The sequence below is a fragment of the Marmota marmota genome, unplaced genomic scaffold, assembly GCF_001458135.2.
Source record: "Marmota marmota marmota unplaced genomic scaffold, marMar, whole genome shotgun sequence".
NCBI classification, from domain to species: Eukaryota; Metazoa; Chordata; class Mammalia; order Rodentia; family Sciuridae; genus Marmota; species Marmota marmota.
The window spans coordinates 60,409,969-60,434,333 of NW_025999900.1; the positions used below are offsets into that span (position 1 = coordinate 60,409,969).

The following is a 24,365-nucleotide window of genomic DNA, read 5'->3' on the forward strand; positions in this document are numbered from 1 at the left end:
TGGACCCCGTCCATCACACACCCCCTCAGTGATCAACCTCGCCCCAGGATGGAGCACGTGCTCGGCAGTGTGTCCGGGGGCTCAAGAGGCCCCTGCAGGCTTCCACCCCACCCGGGGAACCCAGGGCAGCAAGCACCAAGGACGTCCAACAGGACAGGTGCAGATGGGACCTGGACTCTAAGTTACAGCTTGGCCGGCCCACGGCTAGCCAGGGCTGGGCCCCAGGTCATCCTCAGCCTTTCCAGGACTCCGTGTCCCCATTCCTTCATGATGGGGTTGGGCTGGGTCACTGTTTTGTAGGATTCTGAGATGGCGGGGGGGCTGAGACCCCATCTGCCCGCCTCCCTCTGCCTGCTCTGAACCTGGTCTCCCAAAGGAGAGGTTTTGGCCTTAAAAAAAAAAAAAAGAGAAAAGTTGGTCTGTCTCTGCCTTTCTGAGCCGCCAGCCTCTGGGAGAGGGTGCTGAAGGCCCACCCAGGAAGCCCAGCGGAGAGCTCCAAGGGAATGCCTGGGGTCGCTGGGAAGAGGTCCCTGAGTTTCCTCCCTGTCACCCTCGGGACGGGTACATGCCGTAAAAAGTACCTTCAGAAGGTCCCTGCCCACCTGGCCACCTTCTGTTTACACCTGTGGGAACGCCCCCTGTGTACACCTAAAACTCAGACTCAAAACAAAGTCCTCGGGAAAATAAATCATAAATGTCACGAGAGACACTCGTTCACGTGGCCCCTCACGGGCCACCCTGGGGCAGGCTGGGACACTTGCCGCCCCGAGGCTCACTGGGCAGAAGCGTACACAGAGAACATTCCTGGGGGAACACGGAAACCTCTGGCTCACAGAGCCCAGGACTCCGGGAGAGGAAGCACCGCCCGCTGCTCAGCGCTGGGCAGGAGCTGGGAGCAGAGCGGGAGGAGGGAGGAAGTGCCCAGGAGGGCACTGACATCACCGCCCAGCCCTTGAAAGATGAGCCATTGGTCGCCACTCTAGCTCAGCTCCCATCCTCTTCTCAGAGAGCTAGGGACGGGTGGGGACATCAGGCAGCCCCGAGGACCCAGGAAACTGCCAAAGTGCCTGCACAGCTTGCTCCAGACAAGGTGGGTGCCCGGCTGGGGTTGATCCAGCACAGCTTTGGTGAAAGGACCGTCTGTCCCAGCACGAGGGAGGGCGAGCTGGGGGCAGACTCACAGGCTCCAGAGGGAGCTCCGTTCCTGGGGAGTGTGAGCAAAGTTCTCTTCCTTCCCTAGGTCAGAAAAGTGGCCTGGGGAGAAGGGCAGTCAGCAGGAGGGATTGTCTGGTTTGTTCTGGGTTTGTCTTTTGCGCGAGTTTGGTGTGAGCAGCTTCATGATTTGGTTTTTGTAGCTCCTGGGTTGACACATTGGGCTGAAGCAGCAGGAGCCATAGGTGTGGAGCGTCAACTCCAGAATGGGACTTTCCACTCATGCTGTGCCATTCACTTGCCCTGTGTTACCCTGGACAAACTATGTAACCTCTCTGAGCCTTGGTTTCTCTGTCTGCAAAGGACCCTGCTCTCCTGCTTCCTGGGGAAGGAAGAGGTTAACTCAGTAGAGAGGCTTTGCATTTGTCCAGTGTGCTCTCCGTGGCTGGTGGCTGCTGCTGGTGACTTCAGTTCAGACAGGCTTTGTGTCCTCCTGTCAGGGTCCTGGCTGGGAGTCCCAGCCCTGCTCTCACCCCACGGGGGACAGACACTGTTGGACAAGTTATTTTGCCCAGGTCCTGAGCCACAAAGAAGCCGTGCAAAGACAGGAATGGGCTGTTACCTCCGAGGGACCACATGGTGGTGCTCGGGGCGGGCGCCGTTATTCAAGCTGCCAGGAGCTCGTGGGCCTGGGCGGGTAGAGGTGCTGCTCCCGGGCAGGTTGCGATGTGCCTCTATGAGTCACAGGCCGCCTGGGCTCCGCCACCCACAGGAAGTGGGGGCTCTGGCTGGGCGTGGTGGGGGGCTCCTCAGCCACCCCCAGCGCTTGTGCTTCCGAGGGGTGGCCTGGGCAGGGTAGTGACCCAGGGACACTGCCCTCGCCCTGGCTGCACTGGGGAACTGGGCCGTGCCCTCCCGTGCCTCGGCAGCATGAGGGGACGGGGACACTTCACAATTGTGAGCCCAGAAGCTTGGAGAAGAGGTCACTGTGTTTCCCCTGCTTGGCTGGGAGTGGGGGACACGTTGAAAAGGACGCATGTGCTGGCCCCCAGGGGACCCCAGGACCCCGGGTCACCTGGTCCTGAAGTTCATGCTCTGTGACGTCCCACACAATTGCAGGCTCCCCGGCAGCCACAGGCTTCGGCCCCTCCCTGTGCGGACTGGGAAAGTGAGTGTGGACGCAGAGGGCCTGCAGAGCCCTTGCTCGGTGTGGGGGACCCTGGGCCACTGTGGGGCTCGGGCTCTTCGTCTGTAAGCAGGGGACCTCTGGATGACTGAGCCCAGACGGTGGGTCCAAAGGCTCTGGAGTGGACCAAATCTGGCAGATGCTGGTCAAGGGGAGTGGACAGGGGAGAGTGGACAGGGGATAGCCATGCCCCGTGACCTCTGCTGACCTGGTGACAGGCTGGATAAGTTCAGGGGCTCGAGGTGGAGCCAGGGCTGCCTCTCCCGTCTGCTCGGGGTGGAAGAGCAGCCAGGGGACCCCAGCTTCCAGAAGGAACACGAGGCCACGGTCTGCGCTCGCAGCTGCCCCCTCGGCGTGAGAACCCAGCGGGTGTTTGTTGAATGACTGAAGGTGGAATGGCCACACGAGTCCCAGCCACAGGGCAGGCACTGGGGTATTCCCGGAGGAAGAAGCCTGTCTGAGGAGGCGGTTGCCTGTTCCGAAAACGCTGAGCTGTGGAGTCAGGGAAAGATCAGAGGCTGCGGGAGGCCTGGAGGGAGGGAGGAGCAGCCCGCAGAGCAGCTCAGGGCAGAAGAACCCCCCCACCTTCCAAAGCCAGAGGAGGCCCTGCTCCAAGGGAAGCCGTGGTGCCCCACGGGCTGCAGGTGGCAGGATGCATCCTGCAGGTGCCCTACAGCCCGCGGAGCCCACGGCAGGGGCACAGGTGGGGGAGAGGCCACCGACTCGGGGTGGGCGGGGCTCTGCACCTTCCCATCGATTTGGCCATGAACCTAAAACTGCTTCCCACCACCAATCACCAGAGGACAGCAGGAGAACCAGCCAGGGGCAGTGGGTGTGTTGAGTGAGGACGCAGAGCCCTTAGAGGACCTCAGGGTCGTGAGCCGAATGGTCAGAAGCTGCTGAGACCTGAGACCCTGACGCAGCACCGCCCATGGCCCCTCCGGAATCCTGGAGCAGACAGCACGTGGTGCAGCTGCTTGTGGGCTGCGGAGCTCCTTGCTCTATAAGCCGCCTGTCCGTCTCAGGGCCGGGGAACGCACCCTTCCTCCACAGGCCTACAGCCCACCGCCCGCTGAGCAAGGGCCCACCTCCCTTCCCTGGAGTCTGCCCATGACGGTCCCCCGGGTCCTCTCCAAGCTGATCTGCTCCCTCCCCCAAGTCCTGCTGGCATTCCTGGGGCCTGCTCCCCTAAACCAGAGCCCAGGGCTGTTTTCTGGAACAAACCCACAGAGTTAGGTGTTCCTCTGATTCTGTCGTCAAAATGGGGTCTGCAAGGTGCTGGAGGCCAGATGTGAAGGCCCCTCCTGAACAACTCCACTGCGGCTCAGAGCCCAGGGGCGCGGGTGACTTGGGATTCCAACCTGACTTTTTCAGTCACCGAGGGGGAAGCTCTCTGGTCCCCCGTTTTGTCATCTGTGCGTTGGGAGTAACGGTACCTATTTTGGAGGGCCACAGGGAGGCTTTGTCAGAAGGCGCTGGTGCCGCTCAGGTGGGGGTGTGCAGCTAGCTGAGGGACAGCCCACAGAGGCCAAAGCAAGGGCCGGGGACTGTCAGAGCTTTGTTGCCTAGCAGCCTGGGGGTTCCCAGGGAAAGGAGCCCCACCCCATAAGCCAAATCTGCAGGCAATGACAGCAAGAGGGCTGTGGCCTTCCGTCAGAGCTCAGATTGGCTTTGGTGGAGCCTGTCCCCGCCCCAGCCCCTCTGGGCCCTCCAAGCTCCGCTGCCAAGGAGGGACACCCAGCTCCCTGGCTAGCTAAGTGACCTCTGACGACAGCAGTGCCTGGCCGACCCTTGACCCCGGTGGGGAGTGTGCACGGTGGCGTGCAGACCCCGGTGGTCCCTTCCTTCTCGTCTTGTTCTTGAACTGACTTTTCCCACGAGGCTGTTTCTCCTCCTCTTTGGGGGCGGGGGTTCTAGGCAGCCCACTCTGTGGCAGATGAAGAAAGGGCAAACCTTCACTTCAGAATCACCTGGCACCCAGGCGCGGCCGGGCCTGCTCGGGGTCTCTGGTGGCAGAGCTGGGCACCCGAGGGCTTGCGGGCATCTGTGGGGATGCTGAAGCAGGCGGCCTCACACCACTGTCTGAAGTAAGTAGCTTTAGCAAAGGGTTTCTTCCTGGATGCCCAAGCCAGCCTCCCAGGACAGAACCACGTCCCAGAGAACCGGGCCTCCATAGGCTCACAGCAGAGCCATCTGCAGGGGAACTTGGGCCTCACTGTTCTGAGGGCCATCTGCCCTGCCTCTCACCCAACCGGAAGGTTCTTGGGGAGGACTGGGCCTCACTCCACCCGAGCACCCAGGCGTGGCCCCGACTGGGCACTAAGAACAAGCCTCGGGCTCCTCGGGAGCCCCCAGCCTGGTAGTTGCCCCTCACACCCACACAGTAGCCTCTCCCTCCACGAAGACTGGGGCAGGAGGTGTCACCTGGCTGTTCCTGGGACGAGCCACCCCTTCTGGACCCCACTGTGCCTGTTGAAGTAAGGATGGAAGAAGGAAACTTTGGGGTCTCCCCTCACCCCAAGCACTCAGAGGTGGGAAAGAGGGTGCACTCCTGGTCCAGGTAAAGGCCTTGGTCCGCAAGATCCCCCGAGGTAGCCAAAAACACAGAAAAAGGGGCCCGTCACATGAACCAGGGCACTTTAGACAGTGTCCCTTCCCTCCTCCTCCTCCTCTCCCTCCCCACCCCTCCCCCTCTATGTGACCTGGGGAAGACCTCTCTGAGCCTTGGTTCCCTGAGTTGTACATAATGACAGAATCCAAGGCGCAGGACTGGGCGCCTCTGAGGCGGGGACAGTCCTTCTGCAACATGGAGGTGACAGAAGGAAGTCCAGCAGGTGGCACCTCAACAGGAGGAGGCATGACCTCTGGGTCCTCCAGCACAGCAGGGGAACTATCAGAACAACCCATGACATCTTTCAAAATGACCCCCTCTCAGCACATAGATAGATCGACATTTGGAGCAAATGCTGGTTTCTGGGACTCCGTATTGAGTGGCCCTGGTGTAGAAATGTGTGCAAATATCACGTCTTGTTTTTTTTTAAAAAATGAGGAGAGTGACGATTGCTACCTGCAGAGGCAACGGTGGTGTATTTGGGATGCTTCCCCAGGTGTCCTGACGCGTGGATCCAGGCACACCTGCCCAGGAAAGCCCAAAAAGACCCCTAGAAAGAGACAGGGCCCCAGGTGACAGCCTGGCTGTCTCTGCAGGAGAGGGCTTTCAGGGGCTGGGCAGGGCCAGGAGGGAGGCCGTGCTCTCTTTTGTGAACACAGAAGTTTTTATTGCGCATGTAGATCCTTCTACAAAAATTTAAATATAAAAGAACAAAACAAACTGGAATGGAAATAAGGGGACAGAATGGGCTCCTGTTCCCCTTTCTGCAGCCTGCATCCATCCTAAATCTTCCTCTGGGTGAGGGAAGAGGACTGAAAGTGAAGGGAGAAGAGCCATTCAAGCACCTGTGCCCACACCCGAGAGCCAGCTCAGCAGAGGTGGCCAGGGAAAGGGTGGGACCCGAGAGAAGCAGGACGAGCAAACCCTGGTCATGAGAGTCACTCTGTGACCACCCGAGAAAGTGCATTCACCGAGCATCTACTATGTGCCCGGCTCTGTGCTGAGCACTAGAGCTACAGGGACCCAAAACAGCCCCTGCTCACTCAGACTCAGAGTCCCAGGAGGAATATTTTCCTGGAAAATACAAAAAAAAAAGAAAGAAATATTGCTTCATTAAGCCATTCTAGCCACAGGGAAAATTAATAACTTTAAATAATTCAAGAAAGAGGAAGACATGTTATAGAAAACATCACTGTGATTACTGGAACCAGCTAAAGTCTAGGACTGTGGTGAACAAGTTGGTCGGAACATGATCGTGAAGCCTCACAACTGTTTAAAAGGCTGCTTAGAATAGAAGACGTAAACAACTTGGAAATAATTTGGAACTAGAACTTCATGTTATTTCAACTAAAGCTGAAAGTGGAAGGGGAAGCAGAGACTGATATGTGTGTGACGGTTTCTGTCTTATCTGTAAGAAGAATAGTCACTTTTCTGCTCTTGAGGACAAGGGGTGGGGGCAGGGTCTACAGGTTTGTGAAAAACTTAAAGATAGTCATTGGAAGAGTGGAAAAGGGATCGATTACGCTGTACCCTATAAAGAATACACATTTACAGAAATTAACTCTGCCTAGACCCCAGAGAAAGACCTCAGTATGTAGATATTAATTAATATCAATAAAGAGTCACAGGTATAGAACCGTCACAGGCTGCATGACCTGACCATATGGTGGAAATTGACACATAAACACCAAACATCACAAACATTAGAAAACACTCTTCCTCAAATCTCTTTCATCAAATCACTCATCAAAACTGAAATCACAGGTATGTGAGGAATGCTACTTATCAAATTTATGGGATGTAGCCAAAGCCATATTCAGAGGACAGTTCATGTCTTTGTATTTTTAAATCATTAAACCACAAAGGTTATAAATAATTTAACTAAATGCCAAATTCAAATAAAAACCTAGATAATGAATAATGACCCAAAAAAAGTAGAATAAAGAAAATAATATCACAAAAGCAAAGTGGGGGAAAAACATCAGTATCAGTAGGTCATCCATGGAGATGCTCTCAGCTAGCTCCTGGAAGAGAGGACAGGAGAAGGGACACATCAGGAAGTGGTATGGGACATGCTGAGAAATTAAATAAAATTGAGGGCTGAGTGTGGTGGCACACGCCTGTAATCCCGGTGGCTTGGGAGGCTGAGGCAGGAGGATTGCAAGTTCAAAGTCAGCCTCAGCAACTTCGTGAGGCACTAAAGCAACTCAGTGAGACCTGCCTCTAATAAAATACAGAATGGGCTGTGGATTGGGCTCCACGGTGAAGTGTCCCTGGGTTCAATCCCCAGTACAAAAAAAAAAAAAAAAAGAATTTGAATAGTTAACAGAGATTGATGGGTGGCAGCTCAGGGTGGTCAAGAGTGGCCTGCGGCCAGAGCAGGGGCCAGTGCCCGCCTGCACCAGGAGCACATGGGGAGATCCCCCTGGCCAGGGACCTGCACCAGCCCCAAGAAGCTCTCCCTTCCACCTGTCCCTGGGACTTTTGCCGAAATTCCCATATCCTGGACCGAGGCTGCCTCCCCTCCAGAAAGGTGGGCTTGCAGGGCTCAGGCTGCACCCATTCCACGGCCCACACCTAGGATCCCCGTCTCCGCTCCAGTCCTTCACACTCACGTCTCAGTCTGAGCCCACAACCCAGGCTCCCACACGTGCCCGTAACTTAGCCATTAATATTTTTTTTAAACTATTTAGAAATTAGGACCAACCAGCCTCGTTGGCCAGCAGCCTGGGGACAGGCACAGACAACTGCCTGCTGAGCAACCCGGGGCAGGTTCCCGACCTCTCTGAGCCTCTCCTTTCTCTGATGCATCCGGGGAGGGACAATGACTGCTGTCTTGCAGATGTGACAGAACTGTGTGTGGAAGCTCCCTCGGGGCACCAGGGGTCGCAGAAGCTGGCTTATCCCCACCTTCCCGAGCCATCGGATCCCTCAGCTCAGAGACCTCTGCCCCCAAGGAGCTCAGACTCTCGAACACAGCACAGTGCATCTGTAACTCCAGGCCCCTTCCCCAAGGGACACACACACACACACACACACACAGCTGCACGTCCCCACAACAGCTCACTACAAGCGTCAGAGTGGTCTGACCTGTCATTGCAGGCAAGTGTCACCTCTCTCCTGGGAGAGAACGGGTTTCAAGTTCAAGCTCCCACACCCAGGTGCAGGGCAGAGCCTGCCGTGGGTCCCACAGCCAGGGAGCCCAGCCAGGGCGGATGGAAATATGTCCAAGCCCCACCCTGGCCCCAAACTGTCACAAATCTCCCTCCTGCTAAACCTGCCAAGTGGGAATCATGCCCCACTTGACAGGTGAGGAAGTCTCTGGAGACTCACGCGGCGTTCAAAGCTGGCTTCGCCCTCCCCACCGGGTCCTGCCTCTCCAGACCGGCAAAGGCACGGGGAGGAGCCTGAAGGGCAGCCCAGGGCCGGGAGGAAGGCAGCCGGCAGCTGGGGGAGAGGCCGGTGGGGAGCCCTGGGAGCCCCAGTCACCAGGCTGGCAAAAGTGATCCAGAAGCCCCAGTCCACCTGCAACAGGGGCAGCCCTCCCAGCAGAGGACATGTGTGCTCAGTGGGAACACAAAGACCGGCCCAGGGTACTTTCCTTACGAGTAGCCTGGGAATTTCTTCTGAGTCCTTTTGAGCTGTGAGAGCTGGGGGGATGGAGTTGGGGACAGCTGAGTGGACCCGGGGAGAGGTGGAGGTGACTGTCCTGCCTGAGACAGGAAAGGAAGTCCTGAGTGCCAGGTGATCACGCCGCATCCCAAACCACCCTCACACTGGAGATGAGGCTCGTTACCCTGGAAGTGGGGAGCCCAGGCTCAGAAGGGCCACTCACTCCCAGTCACACCGTCAGTCAGTGGCAGAGCTGGGGTTTGAGTGGCAGCCAGTGCGACTTCATCGGGTTCTTCTGTTACCAGCAGGTCTGCCTCTTGTGCCTGCGTTGGGTGGCCTGAGAGGACGGTGAGGGGAAGCCCGAAAACCTGGGCTGTGGTTTGAGTCCCAGCAACCCCCTCCCCAGCCTCAGTCCTCCCCTATGAAATGTAGCCATGCCTCCCTGCTTCAGAGGCCGTGAGAAAGAACATTGTGACAGCGTTTTTTAAATGCAAAGAGAAAAGGGAAATACGATAATCACTAGGTTGACTGGAGGTTGGGCATGGGGTCAGGGACAGGGACAGGCAACACACAGAGCAAGAGAAATCAGTCTGGCCTCAGCTTTTCTGCAGCAGAGACTCATCAGACCCCCAACGGAGGAGGAGCTGAAGACAGGAGAGGGACAGATTGTGGGGCTGTCACAGTCCGTTGTTCATGACTACAACAAAATATCTGAGGCAGGCAAACTTTATAATGAAAAGAGGTTTGTTGAGCTCAGAGTTTTGGATACTGAAAGTTCAAACAACACGGCACGGGCTCTCGCCTGCCCCCTCCAGTTGTCGGTGTCGTTTCTTGGTGGATGGCAAGAGCAGGAACGCACGCGGGAGGAGATCACATGGAAACCAGAGAGGCTGGGATCTCACGCTCACACCACATCCAAACTGCGGCAGACGCTGATCGGCCACAGGAAGACACGCTCAAGGGCCTCCGAAGAAAGTGCCACGCCCGCGCCCATCGTGGAAAAGTCACCCAGAGGCTCAACCCAGGCGACAGAGACGAGCACCACAATGACGGACAGGCTGAGTGGGACTCTTTCTGTGTTTCCCCCCATTTCGCTGGGACACTTAGACCCTCAGGCTGAGTCCTGAGATGCCCAGGGGACTTGGGGGCTCAAGGGCAATTTCACCCTCCAAAGCCTCCTCCGCTGGCTCCACGGCGGCTCCTTTTCCAGGTCATCGGAAGCCCGCGGACTCCACCTGCCCAGGACTGGTGGCCGGCGGGATTGGAAGTCATTACAGAAGGCTGCCCATTTGTTTGCCAGTTTCTGCGGGATCCAGGCCTTTCCTCTGGGCATGAACTGGCTGATTATCTTTCTTACGTCAACTAACCATAATTCAGTCCCTGTTTTGGTGTTTTTGTTCTTTTTTTTTTTTAAGGAAAGACATTTGGCTTCCTTAAATATTTTTATTACAGAAGTCATAGCCGTTCTTCCCAGAAAACTTGGAAACCACTACAAAGGAGACGGAAACCCGAAGCACACGTGGTCCCCGGCCAAGGACGAACAGCACCCGCCGTAACTGGCTGCTGGCCTCCAGCTTTTGGAACCGCGTTACCCGACGTGGACTCTCTGGCCTTCTCGGGCGCCAGGTGCCATCAGGAGCGGCCTCTCCTTTTCCGCAGCTGGTCAGAAGCACCGGTTTCCTTCCTCCTAGCATGGTCCCTGCCCTTTCCAGTGACGAGGACCCCCTGCGCGTGCAGCTTTTCTTGTCCTTTTGATCATTTTCAGAAATACCAAGCAAAAAGGAAAAGCCGGGGTTTTTGTTTGTTTATTTTAGTTTCTCGATTTGCTTTGCCCAATTGCCCCAAAATTGAATTTTCTGGAGCCGGTTTGGGAGCCACACGGCACCTGCCTGACCCTGTTCAGAGAAGGCTGGATTCCGTGATGCTCAGGGGACACGGCGGCTGCTGGGCCATCCCATGCCACCTGCCTGCTCCCTTGGTCTTGGACCAGCCCTTTAAATAGCAGATTATTCTTACATTGTCTTGGCTCCAGCAGTGCCTGCGGCCATCGGGGGCCGGCAGCAAAGAGGGTGCCTGGAGACAGGGACATCTCGCCGGGTGCAAGCTGATGAACAGTGGTCCCCGAGACTGATTGAGCCCTGCTAACAACCAGCCCCGTTTACCTATGAGGAGGCTGAGGCTCAGCGGTCAGGGACCTGGCAGAAGGCGCTCGCCGTCCTGATAGTCCTCCCTGCACTGGGCTCTGGAGCACAGTGGGAGGGTGGCCGCCCCTGTGTGTCCCCGCCTGGTTCTGGCTGTTTGGGTCCCACACTAGGCTGGGCAGGGAAGCTTGAAGGGTGTTATTTCTGGCTTCAAAAATACAAATTGCCAAGGGAAGAAAGCAAGCTCATGAGAAATCTGACATCCTCCTCCTTCCAGCTCAGAGAGGGGGGTCTTCTCCTGTGTCAGCACCGGAGACGGTGGAGCCCAGGGGCCGCGGAGGGGACAGGAGGCACGTCCCCTCCTCCCAGCTGAGCTACACGCCAGGCAGCTCTGGCTCGGTGAGGTGGGGGACGTCTATGAAACTGAGACAGGAACAGGAGGCTCTGTCCCCGTGCTCCCTGCTGGAGGAGGCCAGGAGGGCAGGAGACACACACCTCAGGGTCCCCTGCGCTCTCCGCAGCTGGGGCCCTCCCAGAGGCTAGTGTGTTCTCTGAAACTCATTTTTCACCCTGAGAAGCAGCAGGTCTCACACCCAGTGAGACGTCTCCACCACCCCCTGCGTTGCTGTCAGAGGGTTAAGGAAGCCTCAGGCCTGGGAATCTCCTGATACGCAGATGACCCCTCCACATCCCCCAGACGGGATTCCTGTCTCGATCCAGAGAGGCCGGGGGGGAAAGGGGCGCCACGGCAGTGGGCAAGGCAGTCTTCCATGGTCCTAGGACTGGGATCTGCAGTTTAAGGAACCTGGGCTCAAGCATATCAGAAACGTTGCCAAGTTTACTTGATTGCCTCCAGTGACAGGGAACTCCCCACTGCCCAAAGCAACTCAGTTCAGCAAACACTCAATAAGCAGCTGTGCTGTTCCAGGACGAGGACAAGGACATGCAGAGTCCCTGTTCAGTGCTCAGGGGACCAACAGTGTGTCGTCAAGACGGGCGTAAGGAAAAGAGAAGCCTGGGTGCATCTGCATCTGTGTGCACGAGCTCGTGCCCGTGACGAGGACATAGAGTGACAGAGTCGCTGGAAATCACACACCGTCACCACTGGCAGGACCTTGCAAGACAATCTGCCCCATCTGGGGAAACTGAGCCTGGAGAGGAAAGCCACCAGCTCAGAGGCACCCGTAGCACAGAGTCCCGAGTGGGCGCTGGCTCCCTGCTGGGCTCCGTGACCGGGAATGAATCATGTCCCTTCACGGAGCCTCAGCCCCTGGTCTGTAAAATGGGCATTAGAAGTCCCTCGCAGGACAGTTGAGCAGATCGGGGGAAACTGACATGCAGACCCCTGTGCTACAAACTGTAAAGGGCGGTGCCAGCACCAGGATGTCACCGTGGGATTGGGGAAGGGCAGCGGGGCAGGTCTGGGATGTCACCTGTTACTCAGGACAGGGCGCCTTCCTCTCAGAGTCCTAGTTTCCTCGTCTGCTAAACGAGGGTTGGACTAGAACTCTAGATGCCGGGGCTCTTCCAACTTGAAAGCCCAGGGGTACTTGGCATGCCTGGGGTACTTGAGGTTTGCAGTGGCTCCTCGCGGATCACCCCGAGTACTGATCCCGCCACAGCCCTGCACTTAGCCCTAAGCTTTACCAAGCCCCCACTGGACTCTGGGCCTGTTTTGTTGTTTATAAAGGTGAGGCCAAGCCGGCGCGGTGGTGCACAGCTGCAATCCCCGGAGCTTGGGAGGCTGAGGCAGGAGGATCTCAAGTTCAAAGCCAGCCTCAGCAACTTAAGACATAGCGAGACCCTGTCTCAAAATAGAAAATAGAAAATAAGGGCTGGGGTGTGGCTCAGTGGTTAGGCACCCCTGAGTTCAATCCCTGGTACCAAAGGGAAAAAAAGTGAGGACAAGATTCCGGCCTGCGTCTTTCAGGACAAGGGAGGCCCAAGTCTGTGCCTGGGAGCATCTGAGCAGCGTCCCAGACGGTCTCTGCACTGACAGGCTGAGGCACAGTGTCCTCCCCGGCCTCAACTCCTACCTCAGGCCCATCTCAGGGCTGGTGAGTTCATATCTTATGTGTGTAGAACCGGGCTGACCTGTGGAGACGGCGTGGAGACGACAGACACGTTTGCTGCCAACGTATTTTACTTAGAGACAGGGTCTCGCTGAGTTGCTTAGCACTTCGCTTTTTGCTGAGGCTGGCTTTGAACTCGCCGTCCTCCTGTCTCAGCCTCCAGAGGTGCTGGGATTACAGGGGTGCGCCACTGCACCCTGCTACTGTCATTATAATTTGTCCTTTCCACACACATTTCCCAGCCTGGGCCAGGCCAGTTGTAAGGGGCTACAGTGGGGAGGCAGGGTGACCATTGGGGGCCTTCTGGGGGCTCCAGGTGATCAGGGAGAGACGGTTAAATGGACTGTTGAGATGGACAGTGCCAGAGCTATGACAGGAGCACTGGGGCTGGGGCACCACGCAGGGTCCAGGAAGGACCTGGAGGAGGTGACCTAATCCTGGAGCTGTTGGAGGAGGGGACAGGGAGTAGGTTCTGTGACCTCGCGTGTTGAGGCCTAACAGGCTTAGAGCCAGTTGGTACGTTGGACTTGAAGCTGGACACGGTGGGGGCGGTGACACCAGGGAATCTCAAATGCCACAATTCAGGCCCCTCCCCCCAGAGAGCCAGCTGCTGACCACTGACCAGCACCGCCCGCCCCCCGTCTCCCCCACTCCACAGAGGGCGGAGCGGTAGGTCAAGGACCAGGTTCTCCACTCACTGTCCCCTGAGAGCTGTGGTCCTGGGCAGGTCAGGAGGAAGCCAGGATGTTTACAGAGAAGGTGTCCATCAGGAGTCTCCCGTGCCAGGGCGTGACAGCGGGTCCCAAGGGGAACAAGAGGAGAATTCGTCCCCTTAGCAGCTGGGGACCTTCTCAAGCCCGAGCTTATCCACACAGTGACAAGACAAACCCCCGGCTGATTCCTCAACTAGTTACCAAAGGCAGAAACGGGAGGAAGTGGCGGATCTGTAGGCCGGGGGACAGAGGATGCCTTTCTGTCTGTCCCCCATCCCTGAAGGTCCCTGGTTCCTGCCTCCAGATTCAGCCAGCACCCTCTGCTGGGCCACAGTCACCAAGCACACCGCACACCGTCACACCATGGCCGTGTGCACAGGGCCTAGCAGGCAGCCAGAGCAAGGGTCTTACAACACAGAGGAGGCCAGCAGTGCGCGGACAGCTCAGGGCAGTGGGCAGTCACCTGCCCCAGGAAGGCTCCCGTGCCCCCACCTTTGGGCCCGCATCCCTGGCACCTGGGAGATCCCTAAGGGCAGTGCCAGCTGTCATTCATCCTATAGTCACACAATTCCGAGAAACAGCGCAGTGAGGAACACGGAGCCACCAGCCACTGGCTGTGTGACTCTGGACAAGCTGCTGGGCCACTCTGTGCCTCCCTCGTTCTCAACTGAAAGATGGAGGTGGAAAGATGGCAGTAGTCCCCCCCACACACCGAGGCAGGGTGGATTGCAGGGACTGTTCCGGGGACGGTGCTTAGAATACCGCCTGGCCATCAAGGACGGTGCTACTGTCACGTCCTGGAAGCTGGCAGAGGGGCCCTCACAAAGCTGTGGAATGAATGAAATGGGAACAGAGAAATGCTGTGCAGGTGCTGGGGCCACCTGTCAGCCCCAGGGTCATTGTCAGCACCCCCCATGCTGTCCACAGTGAGGACTCAGGAGACCCCAGTGGACGCTCACAAATATTCCCAAGGGACCGTGGCCCTGTACAGTTGAGGTGAGGCCCAGAGTCCTCTGGAGCTCTGACGTCCTTCGGGAGGCGCTGCAGCAGCTTGGCATTCCTGGGGGCTTCCTGGAGGAGGAGGGATTGTCTTGGGAGTTTGAGTGCTTGGTGCAGAGTTCTCGTGGAGAATGGAGCATCCTGAGTGTGTGGAGAGGGAAGGCTGGGGTAGGGACGAGGAGCACCACGATGGCCCTGCGGACCCCGACAGGGCAAGGACCCTGGAGATGTGGGGGGCTCGCTTCTGACATAGCTACCTGGAGTTAGCACAGACCCCAGGTAGGGCTCAGTGCCACACCACTGCTGTGCCATGAGATGCCAGTCCCAGGTGGTGACCTGCACTGTTGACCAGCTAGCTGTAAACAAAGGTTCCCGCCATCCCTCCCTCAGGTTTGGTGACGTGCTAGGACGGCTCGCGGGTCAGGGACACGGTGACCTCCACTATAGACGGATTAAGCAGGACCCGCTCGGGAACAGGGGAGAGATGCAGGGGCCTCTGACCAGGCGGCTCCTGGCCCCCTGCGTGTTCTCCCCCACACCCCCCAACCCTGCCTTTTAGGGGATCCAGGGAGGGTTCATCCTGTGGCAGCCCTTCTCCTTCCTGGAAAGTGGGGGTGGGGCTGAAAGCTTGAAGCTGGATCACACTTGACCTTTCTGGTGACCAGCCCCCATCCTAAAGCTGGCCACCACCAGCCCATGGCTGTGCCCACTGAGAGTCATCTCCTACACCAAAAGATGTCTTTTGTCACCCGGGAAATTCCAAGGGATTTCCAAGCTCTGTATCTGGAACCAAGATCAAGGACCAAATATATATTTTTTATTACATCCGGTCCCACAAACCACAAGCTCTGAACGTCAAATTCTGTAATTAAATTCTAGATCTACCCTGCCTAATATGGTAGCCACTGGCTAGGAGAGGCTACTGAGCACTTGAAATGTGGCTAGCCCAAATTGAGATAGGTTATGATTTACAAAATGCCCATCCATGTCTAAGAGTCAGCAGGAAAAACATTCTTAAAGAAGCTCATTAAAGACTTTTTACATTCACGACATGATGAAACAGTAATGTATTAGATATTGTCTTTGTCCATTTCATCTCACTATAACAAAGCACCCGAGGACAAGTAACTTACAAAGAAAAGAGGTTATTTGGCTCTCTATTCTGGTGGCTAGAGGATCCAAGCAGCATGGTGCCAGGGTCCTGTAATGTGTCCTGTGCAGAGGGACACACCTGCAAGCAGGAAGCAAACACCAGAGGGTGCCAGGCTCACTAGCTGTAACAACCCACTCTCAGGGAACTAAACCAGTCCCAAGAGACCTGACCCCCTCCCGAGAGACAGCATCAATCCATTGGTGAAGGCAGAGGCACCATGACCTTGCCACCGCCCTCTAGCCCCACCTCTTAAACTTCCACCCCCTTCCATGCTGGGGATGAAGCTCGCAGCACATGACCCTAGGGGTCCACCATGGCCAAACCACAGCCAACATATTTGGTTAAATCAATTATAGTATCAGAATCAATTTCACCTGAGTCCTCTTCCTTTGTTTTAAACGAGGCTGATAGGAAATTAAAATCACTTCTGTGGCTCACATTCCATTTCTACTGGACAGCGACGCCCTGGGCACTGGGATCAGATGGCCTCAGAACCAGGAGAGGAAAGAAGCCCCAGAGAGGCATCGAGCAGCCCCAAGTCAGATTCTGATCCAGGAAAACCGGCTGTGGGTAAAAATAAGGTGACATCTATGAGACGACTGGAAATGCAACAGAGGGCAGGGGCAGCAGCCAGGGGAACTTGTCAGGTGGCTTTAGGTGTGACCATGCTCCTGTGGCTTTGCTTGCTGGACCAAGAGTCTGGGCTTTTGGAGACGTTTGCTGAAATATTTACAGATTGACTGACAGACAGACGTACAGGATCTGCGTCAGGCCGGGAGGGCGGGGCACTGCGGGGTTCAGGCAAAGACGGGCCAGCTGTGCATTAGCGATAGGTCGGTGGAGCGTCAGGACGCTCGTCTACCTACCTGTGCGTGTATTCAAGTTTCTCTATCATGGAAAGTTTTTTAGAACAAACTGGAGCTGGGTGCAGGGGCGCACACCTAAAACCCTGGGACTCAGGAGGCTGAGGCGGGAGGATACAAGTTTGAGGCCCACCTGGGCAACTTAGCGAGACTGTCTCAAAATAAAAAATAAAAATTAAAAAAAAAAACCTGGAAGGGCTGGGGATGTAGCTCGGTGATAAAGCATCCCTCGACCACCCCAGTGGCCCAAAAGAGAGAGAGAGACACCCCAACTCCTGGGGATCTGGCACAGCCCGCCCGGTTCAAACTGCATTTTGGGGTCTGTCACCTTTGCCCCACTGTACCCTGCACCGGGAGGCCTTCCCCGTTTCCTCAGGAGGCCAAGTCACCTTCAATCCAGCAGGTGGAGGCAAAGCCCAGCCGCCTGCCAGGTCTGTGGGCCCCGAGGGCAGGCCAGGAGCCCTGAACCGGCTGCCCTATTGCTGTCTTCCGTGCGCCCCAGGTCCTGAGGGGCGGGGCCCACTGCTGTCAATCAGCTCCCAGAACACGCCCCCCTCCTTTCTAGAAAGAGTCAACATTGGCACGACACGGAGCTCTGGAATCTCAAGGTTGCCTCCCTGGGCTCCAAGGGGTGCCAGAGTCCCACAGGAGAAGTGAGCAGCAGAGAGAGGTCACACGGCTTTGACATGAGTCCACAGGCAGGCCATGAGGGACCTGCCCTCTGTGCCTTGTCCGCAGATGGGGAGGTCGCTGAGCCTGCTCCGCACTGTCTCCATGGGGACTTTTGGAGCCTCAGGAACTCTGCCCTGATCCCATTCCCTCCGCATGCGGCTCAGGGTGGGGAGCTCAAGGCGTCCTCTTCTTTAGGGAAGTGGCTGTCCCCAGGTCCCCAGAATCCTCTACAACCCTGCATCCTCCCAGTGAGGCCACAGAGGCCCAGAGATGGTGAAGTTCCCTGGGGCCCAGCTGGTCCCTGGGCTCTGTCCCCAGGCCATGTCCTCCCACCTCTCTGCTGCAGAGTCCTAGAAAAAGAGGGCTCGCTGCTGGCCGGAGGGCAGGGGGGGCTTCTCGAGGAGGTGGCCTTGGCGCTAGGATGCTGCCGGGTGCCCTCATTCCTTTGGTCCTGCCCAGGGGTGCTGTGGGGAGACTGAGGCCCACAAACTACGGTATTCAGGAAGGGACAAAACTCCCTGCCCCAAGTTCGGTCTCCCCAGCAATTCCTGCCTGCTCCTTCCTCAGGGCCAAAGCCGCTCCGTGACCCCGGGCTCTCTCCCCCTGGCTAGCTCGGGTTCTGTTTATTGTGTCTTCCTTTCTAGTTTTGTAAACTGGGCTGCGTGGCAAGCAGGGCGGGCGCATGCCCGCATGTGGGGGAGGAGTCAGGCCAGCGGCCAGCGGACAGAATGGCCAGCCCCTGGACAGCCCCTGGACAGCTCATCTCTCTCCTGCCCAGCAGAGCTGTGCCACCCTCCAGACACTGGGGACCTTCCTGGGCTGGAGAGATGGAGGGAGAAAGAGCCTTCTGGGCGCACTGACCACAGCTCCCCTCCTGGCCTGGGCTGTCCCAGGGAGCCACGTGCAGGGGCAGTTCCCTCCCGAGGCCTTTCCCGCGTGGCAAAGCCTTTCCTCCTGTTTCCTCTCATTGTGACTGAACTGCCCATGCTAGGAAACGGGAATCTCCGGCCAAGGGAAGAGGGTGTCTCTATCTCTGTGCAAAGTCATCTGCTCTCCGCGCTGGGCGTGTCCCCCAGCACCTCTGCGTGGGCCGGGACAGGGCTTTGGTGCAGATGCTCAGCTCCACTTACTCCCTGGGAGGGCGCCGCTCTGGGAGGCTGACCCGAACAGGGGCTGGGAACTGGGATTCCGCGACCTGGGTGCCAGGTGAAGCCCAGCCACGGACCAGGTGTGTCCTGGTAGAAGCCGGTCTGTCGTGCTGTGCCCAGGAGCTCCCCACACCAGGGAAACTTCCAAGGGTGGAAGAAGGAAGAAGGAAGGAGGAGGACTCCAGTAAGATGGCCTGGACCCAGACCCATGAGCAGGAGCAGGCACACCGTGGCTCTTGCCCCAGGCTGTCGCATCCTTGCTGGGGGCTCGAGACACCTCCCCACCTCTCTGGGCCTCCGTTGACCCTGTGTGAAGGAAAGGGAAGTGGGGGGTCATCCGTCTTGCAGCACAGAGCCCTCGCCCCCGGCAGCACTGTTTGCAGAGACCCGAGGCAGAGGAGGGGGAGCTGGAATTTGTGCAGCAGCTAAGGGTGCCAAGCGCTGTCCCAAGAGCCCACGATCATTAGCGTCCTCGCAGCCTCTCCAAGTAGTACAAGGACACCCCAGATGGCAGATGAAGGAAGCCAGGCTCTGGGGGAGGTGACCGCTTGTCCAAGGCCACCTCCAGCTGGTCAGTGCTGGAGCTAGGAGTCTGACAGGTGTGGGGCTCCGTCACGAAACCGCAGCACCCTTGTCCTCCCAGGCCTGGGACACCTCCAGGCATGTGGTCCTTGCTCTGTCACCTTCATGGGCACATGGGAAGGAGCCCAGAGGCCCAGGGATGATGGGAATTCTCCCAGGCCACACCCAGTGAGTGGCCAAGCTTCCCCTTGAACCCAGGCCCTGGACACACACACGGCTGCTCCTCGGCAGCCTTCCTGCCTCACGCAGCTCAAACCCAACCAAAGTCGGCTGGGAAGATCTGGGCTGAGGGGCCTCCTGTGGTGGGAAGCCGGCACCAGAGCGTCCCAGCCACCTGTCAGCCACGGGAGCCCGGGAGGAAGCCTGCCCAGGGGACTTTTTCTTTCTTTCTTAATTTTTTTTAAGTTGGAGACAAGACTCTCGGATTTGTTACGCGCACAGAGGAAACAGCGTAGTGCAATTAAACACCAGCTCCACGGGGCTCAGCAAAGGAGACCGCGGTTTTCTTCAGGGAGGACAGACCATGCGGGAGGTAGGGAGTTTTCAAGGGAAGAGTAAGTGGGTTTTAGGGGCACCTCGTGGACTTGGGCTGGGACAGAGTCCTCAGGGCCCACAGGACAGATAATGGATTATGTGAGTCTCTGTGGGACTGAAATGGGGGTCAATGGTGCGTGGAAAAGTCTGCCCAGGTGCGTCGACGGACCCCGTCTTTCTTCCTACGATAAAGGCTTTGGGCTTCTGTGGTTCATGACTTTTCAATAATAAGACTAAAGGCAATTGTGTCCCTCTTTTGACAGCGCTGGTCAGGTAGATAAGGGGACCTTGAAGGACTGCGCTCTCTGCTCTGAGAGGGAAAGAACCAAAGAGAAGGTCACGGGGACCTTGATTCTAGGGAGGTCTGAGGCCTCCACGCATCAAGCACAGTCTGTGGGGTCCGTCTTCTGAGCTCCAGGAACACAGTGCCCTGAGGCAACGGACATCACATAGACCTGAGTCCTGCTGGTCAGAAAGGGGACTCTTCCTTTAGGGGAAAGGAGCCCTAGAATGTCAGAAGAAATCTGTCATTTATTAAAACTGCACAAGCCTGGAATCCTTGTGACTCAGGAGGCTGAGGCAGGAGGATCTCAAATTTGAAGGCAGCCTGGGCAACTGACTGAGACCCTCGGCAATTTAGCAAGATCCTGTCTCAAAAAAAGAAAAGAGTTTTTAACAAAATATGAAATCCAACACGGGGCAAAGAAACAAAAGGTGCTGACCAGAAGAGCCGCAGTGAACAGGAAAAGAAGGACTCCGCCAGCCTCCCCTCCCCTGCAGACAGCCGGATGGAGAGGGCTCTGCCCTCAAGGTTCTCCTGTCCCCTCAAAGTGTTTCCAGAACATTCTGGCCCATGAAGTGTCCAAATGCCAGGAGGACCCCTGTGCCTGTGCCCAGGACTGATCCCACTTTCGGGGCCGGCTCTTGGGAGGCCCACGATTGGAGGGTGGCTTCCCACCACCTGCCCCACAGGCTGCTTCCCCTTTGCAGAGATGAGCCTCCAGGGCTCCCGGAGACTGTGCTCGGGGCCATGCCTCCCTGCCCGGGAGGTTCATGAGGCGGCACTGGCCCTTCCCCGTGTGGGCTGCCGCCAGACGTTCACCCAGTGCTGCTCTGTGAACAGCACCCTGACTCGGTGACCCTGTGAATCAGGACGTGGGGGAAAGCGTGGGTGTCAGGGCAGAGCTCAGGAGACGCCCCTCCTTTCTAGCTTTGGCCTTGACTCCAGCTTGCTGGGTGCCCTGAGCAAATGTCCAAGAGATCGGGGTGTGCTGACCACAGCAGCCGGCGTGGGGAGCAGGGAGGGTGGGGCGATGCGGGAGGCAGGGTGCTCCCCTCCGAGACTGGCTATGCTGGGACACACACACACACACACACACACACACAGCTCCACCTCCTCAAAGCCTCCCCTGGGTGGGTGGCTGGGCATCTCAGAAACACCTGTTCTCCCTCCGTCTGTGAAGTCAGTGTGAGCCGGAGAGCAGGCTGGGTTACGTCCTGGCCCCTGGAGTGGCCTTCTCATGGGGGTGCCTCGGTCTGGGAAGGACTCTGACCTCCGCTCCCTGCCTTGACCTGCATTGACTCATCTGCTCCCCACAGCAGCCCGAGGGGGGAGGATCAGGATACTTTTATACCAAGCCCCATCAGGCACAACGAGGTCACACAGCCTGCCCCTGGAGGAGGACTCAGTCCAAGGCCTGGTTCCAGTCCATCCCCCAAACTGCCAGGCTGCCCCCCCACACACACTTGTCTGCATGTGTCCAGTCAGACACCGCCAGACACTTCCACACTTGACCATTCCGTTCTGCCATATCTACGGCACCTGCACAGGTATAACTTTACTACTGGCTTATTTTCCAACTGTAAGCTCATATCACCAACCTAAAGAGAAAATGAGTTTCATTTGTCATTTAAAAGGAGTTATTTATAAAAATATAGACACCTTTATTAAAGTATGACTAGATGGGGGGGGGGGGGTAACGGTGAGCCACAGCAGAGCCTGCTCTCCCTGTTAAACAGGGAATGTCTCTATCTGTTTTCTGTTGCTATGACAGAACACCTGAGACTGAGAAATTTATGAAGGAAAAAAAGGTCCAGTTTGGCTCAGGAGGATGGAAGTCCGAGGCTGTGGGACCACAAAGGCTGCTCAACTCCTGACAGAAAGCAGACGGGCAAGCAGAGTGAGTAACTAAGGTTTCAGTGCATGAGCTTTAGGGGACATGTCCAGAGCAGGGAGCTTCTGAATCCTAGAGAGGCATTGAAGACACGGGGCACGAGGCTGAGCCTTTCTCCCTGCCTAGTGAGAAGGAGGACTCAGGTCATTACCCGCCAGTCTACCCGCCGCCTGGGAAATGCTTCCCAGCTCCCACATGAAACCCCCAAATACCGGCATGTGTATTTGTACCGGGGGACAAAAGGACCTTTTCCCTCTGCCCTCCTCAGTTCTGCCCGAGGCCCCTGTCACAAAAGGCAGCTCACGGAGAAGCAGAGACATTTACCCCCGTGAGCTCCAGGAGTGGGAGGGGTTGATGCTGAGCTCCAAGGAGAGAGGTGGGCGGAGGAGCTGGGTGCACACTGGAGACGGGGCCTGCAGATCCTGTAGCCGCATGCCACAGAGCTGCGCGGGCACAGGGACCCTGTCACGGGAGGCCTCTGGCTGCTCTGGCCTCAGCGCGTCCTCCCAGCACCTGCAGCTCCCCAGCTCCCTGAACCCCATCCCTGCCCCAGGTTGGGGGTCCATGCAAAGCCTGGTGCTGGAGATGGTGACGCCCTGTGTCTGGGGGAGGCCCAGCCTCCAAGGCCCTGAGACCTGGGCTCCTGGGAAAGCAAACAGACTCCTCTGAGACTAACGTGGAATTCACCCCGACAGCACCCAGCCCCGTGCTCGGTGACTAACCAGGGAACTATGTGCACAGTGTTCCTGGCGGAGGGAGAGAGGACGGCGGGTCAGAATGTGGGAGGTCCCCTTGAAGCATCCGCTAGAGTCCGCTCCTGTCCACAGGCCCCAGCCCGGTCATGGAGGTCTGCATCTGAGAGGGCTGATGTCCACCCTCCCGGCTCTGCTCAGGGGGAAACCCAGGCCCACAGAGATAGGGGACTCACTCCAGATCACTGAGGGCCGCTCCTGACCCCACCTGCCTACGCCCTGCACCACGCTCCTCCCCCTGCCTCACACCTGACCTCACCATCCCAGGACGTGTTAGTCAGGTCCCCAGAGAGGGACAGCACCTTCAGGAAGGTGAAGGTGAACAGAGGTGAAGAGAAGGTGAACAGAGGCCCAGGGGAGTCCGACAGGAGGTGCCTCCCCTGTGCCTCGGGCTGGGGACTGAGCTCCCTGCCCCTCCCCTCTGGAAAGCAGGGCCCCCAGTGGACACAATGGACTCCAGTCCAGTCCCTGAGGGCCTAGCTGTAATATGAAACCCCAAAATATGGGCACACATTGTGACAGGGGACAAAAGGGTGAGCGCCCAGGAAGCCCATCTTCACTCTCCGCCCTCCCTCAGCCTCCTGCCTGGGCCTCCACTGGCCAAACCCAGAGAACCCAGATGGCAAGGAGCCGTGGAGTTGTCCCCATGGGGCTCCAGAGGCAGGGGTCCAGGGGGAAAGCCGGAGGGAACCTGGAGCAGAACACACAGCCCCCTGCCCAAGTCCCACCTCCAGAGCAGATGGACAGAGCCAGTGGGGACCCAGGCTCCCAGATTCTCTTGTCCCCTGAGCTTAAGTCCCCTGAGCTCTGGACACTGGGAACGTCCTAGACTCTGTGTTACAGCCTGAGCAGTGATGAGGTTCAGCTGGGCTGACTTGGCCAGATCTGGGACCCCCAGACTGAGGTCACCGGAAACATGGACATCTCCCCAGGGGGGAGGCACCGCAGAGCTAACTCGCGGCTGTCCTTCTCTGGGTGGGAATCGCAGGCCAGGCAGGGAGGCTAAGGTCCCCTGCTGCACAGCTCAGCTGGACAGCCAGCCCAAGGGGCAGGGGAGGCTTGTCCTCCCTCCTCCCTGCTGGCCAGCCAGCAAGTGAGTGGTGGACGCTCAGTTATCCTTGAAATGTTTTTAAAATAAGTGATTCAAACATGACCTCTGGCCTGCAGGTGGATTTTCTCTCCGTGAGCCAGGAAAGGCCCCCTCAGAAAACCAGTCACGAGGTCTTTCTTCCCTCCCCAAACCCCCCACCACCAAAGGATCAGAGGGACTCTGCTCGCTGCGTCCCTGGCAAGTTCCGGGTCCTGGCCTTGGCTCTGCTGAGGCCCCAGGTCCATGAATCTCTTCTGGGTGTTAACTGAACACCTGCCCTGGGCGCCCTACTGACTGACTCAGCCTTGTCGTCTTCTGAGTGACTTCCCTGGGCCGTCTGCTCCCTGATCACCATGTCCCACAGCTAAATGAGGAGAGCCAGGCTTCCAGAAGGGCAGTGCCCAGGGTCCATCTAGACCCCGTGTTTCTGAGCAGCTGGAAGCTGACACAGGGCAGATCCGAGGCACACCCATGCACACACCCACACACAACTGCATGTGCCCACAGCTCTTCATGCGTGTTAGGCAGGAGTCCCAGGTCCCCTGGGAGCCTGCAGAGAATGCTAAGTGTGGAGGAGAGCCAGTGGTTTAAGCCCCACCTGCCGCCCCAGCAGTAGGATGCAGAACATCCGCACCTTCCTGCACCCGGCTCCTCGGGGCAGGGCAGGTGTGCAGCAGGCACCGGGCCCCCGGGGTGGGCGTGGCGAGCACAGATAGGAGGGCAGACACCTCTCCACCAGGGCCACCCAGAACAGGGGAGTCTTGTGTTGCCAACACCAGAAGGGACCGAGGACCCTCATCCAAGCCGTCTCCTATTCGTCTCGCAGCCCCCAAGGCCCATCTAACTCACCTCCGTCCGGCTCTGCCGCTCAGACCTCCGGCAGCTCCGGCCACCCCTGGGCCACAGCTTCT

At 57.6% G+C, this 24,365-nt stretch overlaps 1 protein-coding gene across 1 annotated transcript in view; it reads left to right on the top strand.

Moving 5' to 3' along the window:
* Window positions 1-752: 752 nt before the first annotated feature.
* The window catches only part of Bdkrb2 (bradykinin receptor B2), a 33,238-nt gene continuing 9,625 nt past the window's right edge, over window positions 753-24,365 (top strand). The window contains exons 1-2 of the mRNA XM_015495350.2: window positions 753-1,090; window positions 21,493-21,618. The gene's annotated coding sequence lies outside the window, so the exon portion shown is untranslated. The remainder of the gene's footprint in view (window positions 1,091-21,492; window positions 21,619-24,365) is intronic.